Here is a 5,927-nt window from a genome sequence, read left to right as displayed (position 1 = left end):
TTATTTTTCCTCAGCCAACCTGGTCCTGGGTTTAAGTACTGTTTTGGGATAAATGAAGATACCCGGCATGGTTATGTCTACTGGAGTAGCTCCTGGTTTATTTTCTCTCATAGGACAACCTGAGGTATGGAATGTAGCCTATCAAGGAAGAAGATGGAAGCCATGGAGCTGACAGGAATCTCCTGGTGTACTCTGTTTTTTGAAAAGCTAACCCCTTGAGACATTAAAACTGTCTTTACCCAATCCAGCTTCCATTTCTGGGAGACACATTTTTGGTCTGCTAATCAGATGCTGGTATTGAGGGAAAAACATAGAAATAATTTCTGCCCCTTGGATTTTTTTAAGGGGGCAGAAAAAAACGTGAAATAAATATAGTTAGAGAAAAATATTTTTAAAATTTGTGGGGAAAAAAGGGCATTCCACAAGTCGGAAACAACCTGACCCCAGTGAGATGATGTCAGATCTTTCGAAGTGAAACGTATCTGGGACACTCACTGGGGCACACATAGTGCAACATCTCCTCATAAGGTTGTTATTGAGCACTTAAGTGAGAGGATGGGATGGAGAGTCTCTCAAGTGATTGAATGGCCTTACTTGACACATGAGTAAGGCACATTTGTTTTTTAATCAGCACTGCCACTCTCTGGGTTTGACACCTTTAAAAGATTGTTTACTTAGTTGGACCTCAGTTTTTAATTGTAAGTTACGTTTTATTAGTAGGGCTTGAAAGGAAAAAAAAAACAAACAATATTTGCAAAGGTCATAAAAGAGATGGCTTTCATAAACAAAAAAATTATGTCTAATTATATATTTTTATTTGTTAAAAATTCTCATTTACCTTTTTCTTTCACAACATGAGTTTTGAAATTTTCTCAGGTGTGTTTTTTTTTTATGGGTTGGTGATTTCAAACAGAATTTTAAGACTTAGCATTCAGAATGCTAGCTATGAAGGAAAAGAATAGGAGAAATCTCTCTTGCATTTTGGCTGTGGAAAATGAATACCTTTCCACAAAAAATTGTGATAGATAACTGGTGAGTTACATAGATTCATGAAGACATTAGGTCCTCTTCTTGCAATGTACATTTGTGACGGTGACTATCCCTGTTCTCTGTTCCATTACCTTGATTTCTAATTTTCATACTCAATTTTGGTTGCCTTAGAAGTGTTACCATGTGACTAATTGTTTACTAAATAATTTTTAATTAAAATAATCCAATAATACATTTATTGTTTGAAAGAAATAGATACTGTTGCTTTTCTTATTCAGGTATGAAATGTAGACACCTTAAAATTTTCTTCCCTTATGTTGATACTGTGTTTGAGTAATTTTGCTGAATTTTACACACAGTTTCAAAAGTCAAGTGAATAACTCTGAGATGAAAATTAAAGCCTGAGGCCAGTGACTCTGAGCTAAGGCTAACAGTGAACCTGCATAAAGAGGTTATTGAAGGTCCAATTAGTTTTCTCTGAGTAGCTTCCTGTGCAGGTGTCTCAGCCTGCTCACCTCAGCCATGGAAGAAGCCTTTACACTGAGAGAAGCTTCAAAGCCTTGGAAAGCTGGGGGTCCACAGGCAGATGAAAGGAGACTGGGGAATCTTACTGAAGATGAAGTTATTACTGTTTTGAGACAGTTTCTAATTTTTGTAAAATATAGCAGTTAGATTTAAGTAAAAAGTAAAAATTGAATTCCAGAGGAATATTGCAACAGGAGAAAGTGCCAGTTATAAGATCTATAAATATTACAAAATTTAGGTAGACAAGGGCTTTCTTTCATAGGGAGGAGCAAAGCCAATTAAAAAGAAGGCTCAAGGGGAATGGCAAATGGAGGGTGACTAATCAGATTTTAGGTCAGAGAGTGTTTTACCCTGAAGTCAGCATGTTCTTAGGAGAAATGTAACATACATTTATTTGTATGTTGGCTCAGACTAAGGTAGAGTCTGAGAGTTCAGAGTTCAGGAGTCTGTGGAATGGAGATAAACTTGAGTAAAGTTTGATTAAGTATTTTATTTTGATCACTGAAGACAAATTCAGCTCTTTTTTTTTTTAGATGAGAAAAAGCAACTGGATAGTCTGTGTCTGGCTATGTGAAAGGTAAGAAAAGAGAGTGCCATCTAAGTCATAATGGGAAGGATGGAGAATTCTATTAATCACAGCTATTCACCTGGATTATCTATGTGCCTCATTCTGCCCATCTTTTTATTTGTTCTATTCATTTCTTTCATTTGACTTGTCCTGGATTGTATCTTTTAAAATATACTGGTAAACGTAACTAGAGTGTTTTGCTGAGTTCTGTGAGTAGCTCTATCAAGTTATTGAACTTGAGGGATATTATCAAAGTCTCCAGTTTTTAAATAGTAACTCAGAAGCATAGATGAGCCCATAAGGTTTGTGACTGGCATTTGCAGTAAGGATAATGTTGTGGGACTGAGCTCTGAATCAGAACCTGTGCCGACTCTGGGTGGAGTCAGAATTACAATATTAAACAATAAGTTGGTGTTGGAGAATTGCTTGGTGTTCAGCAAACTTTACAGAATTGACAGCCTCAATCAACCTCCTGGGCTTAAGCAATCTTTCTACCTCAGCATCCCAAATTGCTATAAATACATGTGCACACCACAATGCACAGGTCATATTTTGTTTTGCCATTTTTTTAGAGATGGGGTTTTGCCTTGTCTTTTAGGCTGGTTTTGAACTCATGAATTCAGGCCATCCACATAACGTCAGCCTCCCAAATTTCTGGGATTACATGCAGGAGCCGCAATGCCCATCTATACCATGTTTTCTTTATTCAGTCTACCACCGATAGGGCTTTAGGTTGATTCCATGTCTTTGTGTGGTTTTCTTTTGTAGTTATTGTTTGTCTGTCTGTTTTTGAGATGAATTTTCACTCTTTTCGCCCAACCTGGAGTGAAATGGTGAGATGTTGGCTCACTGCCACCTCTGCCTCCTGGGTTCAAGCGATTCTTCTGCCTCAGCCTCCCGAATAGCTGGAATTACAGGCACGTGCCACCATGCCTGGCTACTTTTTTATATTTTTACTAGAAATGGAGTTTCACTATGTTGGCCAGGCTGGTCGCAAACTCCTGAGCTTAGGTGATCTGCCCACGTAGGCTTCCCAAAGTGCTGAGATTACAGACGTGAGCCACCGTACCCAGCAGATTCCATGTCTTTTTTATTTTTTTGAGACCTACTTTTAATCTTGTTGCCCAGGCTGGAGTGCAATCACGTGATCTTGGCTCACCGCAACCTTCATCTCCCGAGTTCAAGCAATTCTCCAGCATCAGCTTCCCAGGTAACTGGGATTATAGGCATGCGCCACCACACCTGGCAAATTTTCTATTTTTAGTAGAAATGGGGTTTCTCTATGTTGGTCAGGCTGATCTCAAACTCCCAACCTCATGTGATCCACCCATCTCGGCCTGGGATTACAGGTGTGAGCCACCATGCCCCGTGTATGTGTCTTTTTGAAAGAATAATTTATATTATAAAATTGCTGGATCAAATGATAATTTTTAGTTCTGTGAGAAATTACTACACTGTTTTACACAATGGTTGAACTAAACTCGCACCAGCAGTGTATAAGCATTTCCTTTTTTTTTTTTTTTTTNGTTCAGGGGTACATGTGCAGGTTTGTTACATAGGTAAAATTCTGTCATGGGCTTTGGAATGCTGATCATTTTATCACTGTGGTAATATAGCACCAAACAGTTGTTTGTGTTTGTTTGTTTGTTTTTCTGATCCTCTTTGTCCTCTCACCCTCCACCCTTGACTAGACTTCAGTGTCTATTCCCTTTTTTGTGTCCGTGTGTTATTATTTACCTCTTAACTCTTAAATAATATCATGCATTGGCTTTCAGTTTCTGCATTCGTTTTCCATGTTGCTACAAAGGACATAATCTTGCTATTTTTGTATGGCCACAAAGTATTCCAGTGTTTATGTACATATTTTGTTTTTATTAAACCTTATTTTATGTTATTTTACTTTTCTGAAAAAATCTCACTCAGTTGTCCAGGCTGGAGTGCAGTGACATAATCTTGGCTCGTTGCAGCCTCAACTTCCTGGGCTTAAGCAATCCTTCTACCTCAGCCTCCCAAGTGGCTGTAAGTACAGGTGCATACCACCATGCACAGGTAATATTTTGTTTTGCTGTTTATGTAGAGATGGGGTTTTGCCTTGTCTTTTAGACTGGTTTTGAACTCATGAATTCAGGCCATCCACCTACCTTGGCCTCCCAAATTTCTGGGATTACATTTAGGAGCCACCATGCCCATGTATACCACGTTTTCCTTATTCAGTCTACCATTGATAGGGATTTAGGTTGATTCTATGTATTTGTGTAATTTTCTGTTGTTGTTATTGTTTGTTTTTTGAGATGGAATTTTCACTCTTTTTGCCCAAGCTGGAGTGAAATGATGAGATGTCTGCTCACTGCCACCTCCGCCTCCCAGGTTCAAGCGATTCTCCTGACTCAGCCTCCCAAGTAGCTAGAATTACAGGCACATGCCACCACTCCTGGCTACTTTTTTATATTTTTACTATAAATGGGGTTTTACTATGTTGGCCAGGCTGGTCTGAAACTCCTGACCTTAGGTGAATTGCCCACCTAGGTTTCCCAAAATGCTGAGATTACAGGCGTGAGCCACCGTACCCAGCAGATTCCATGTCTTATCTGTTTTGAATATTGTTACCATGAACATGCATGTGCATGTGTCTTTATTTATTTATTTATTTATTTTTGAGACAGAGTTTTAATCTCGTTGCCCAGGCTGGAGTGCAGTGACATGATCTCTGCTCACTGCAACCTTTGCCTCCTGAGTTCAAGTGATTCTCTGGCATCAGCTTCCCAGGTAGCTGGGATTTCAGGCATGCGCCACCATACCTGGCAAATTTTCTATTTTTAATAGAAACAGCTTTTCTTTATGTTGGTGAGGCTGGTCTCTTAACTCCCGACCTCAGGTGATTCGCCCACCTCTGCCTCCCAAAGTGCTGGGATTACAGGTGTAAGCCACCGTGTCCGGCACATGTGTCTTTTTGAAAGAATAATTTATATTATAACATTGCTGGATCAAATGATAATTTTGTTTTTAGTTCTGTGAGAAATTGCTACACTGTTTTGCACAATGGTTGAACTAAACTCCCACCTGTGTATAAGCATTTCCTTTTTTTTTCCTACAATCTTGACAGCATCTGTTACCTTTTGACTTTTTAATAAAGCCATTGCTGACTGCTGTAAAATGGTATCTCATAGTGGTTTGTCTTTCATTTCCCTAATAATTAGTGATGAATGTTTTTAAAAATATACATGTTAGCCACAGGTGTGTCTTCTTTTGAAAAGCATTTGTTCATATTTTTTGCCTACTTTTTAATGAGGTTGTTTTTCTTTTTTTCTTGTAAACTTAAGTTTTTTTTTTTTTTTTTTTTTTTTTTTTTTTTTTTTTTTTTTTTTTTACTGTAATTTCTGGGGTACATGTGCAGATCTTGCAGGATTGTTACATGGGTATACACATGCCATGGTGGTTTGCTGCCTCCATCCCCCCTTCACCTACATTAGATATCTCTCCTAATATTATCCTTCCGACCACCTGCTATTGCTCCCCTAGCACCCCACCCCCAAAGAGACCCCAGTGTGTGATGTTGCCCTCCCTGTGTCCATGTGTTCTCATTGTTCAACACCCACTTATTAGTGAGAACATGTGGTGTTTGGTTTCCTGAGAATGATGGTTTCTAGGTTCATCCATTTCTCTACAAAGGACACAAACTCATCATTTTTCATGGCTGCATAGCATTCCATGGTGTATATGTGCCACGTTTTCCTTATCCAGTCTATCATTGGTGGGCATTTGGGTTGGCTCCAAGTCTTTGCTATTGTAAACAGTGCCACAGTGAACATACATGTGCATATGTCTTTATAATAGAATGATTTCT

General features: G+C 38.8%; 1 protein-coding gene and 1 long non-coding RNA gene across 3 annotated transcripts in view; one reads left to right on the top strand and one right to left on the bottom strand.

Annotated features, from left to right (window-relative positions):
- Positions 1 to 3,043, bottom strand: part of LOC108297896 — a 5,641-nt gene extending 2,598 nt beyond the window's left edge. Inside the window, exon 1 of the long non-coding RNA XR_001822378.2 lies at positions 2,904 to 3,043. This is a non-coding gene — a long non-coding RNA (uncharacterized LOC108297896). The remainder of the gene's footprint in view (positions 1 to 2,903) is intronic.
- Positions 1 to 5,927, top strand: part of LOC108297894 (zinc finger protein 253-like) — a 29,051-nt gene that overhangs the window by 2,188 nt on the left and 20,936 nt on the right. The gene's annotated exons all lie outside the window — the stretch shown is intronic.

This window comes from Cebus imitator, unplaced genomic scaffold (genome assembly GCF_001604975.1).
Source record: "Cebus imitator isolate Cc_AM_T3 unplaced genomic scaffold, Cebus_imitator-1.0 Scaffold857, whole genome shotgun sequence".
NCBI classification, from domain to species: domain Eukaryota; kingdom Metazoa; phylum Chordata; class Mammalia; order Primates; family Cebidae; genus Cebus; species Cebus imitator.
Note: the sequence above shows the minus strand (reverse complement) of the source record. Positions and strands in the feature narration are given on the sequence as shown.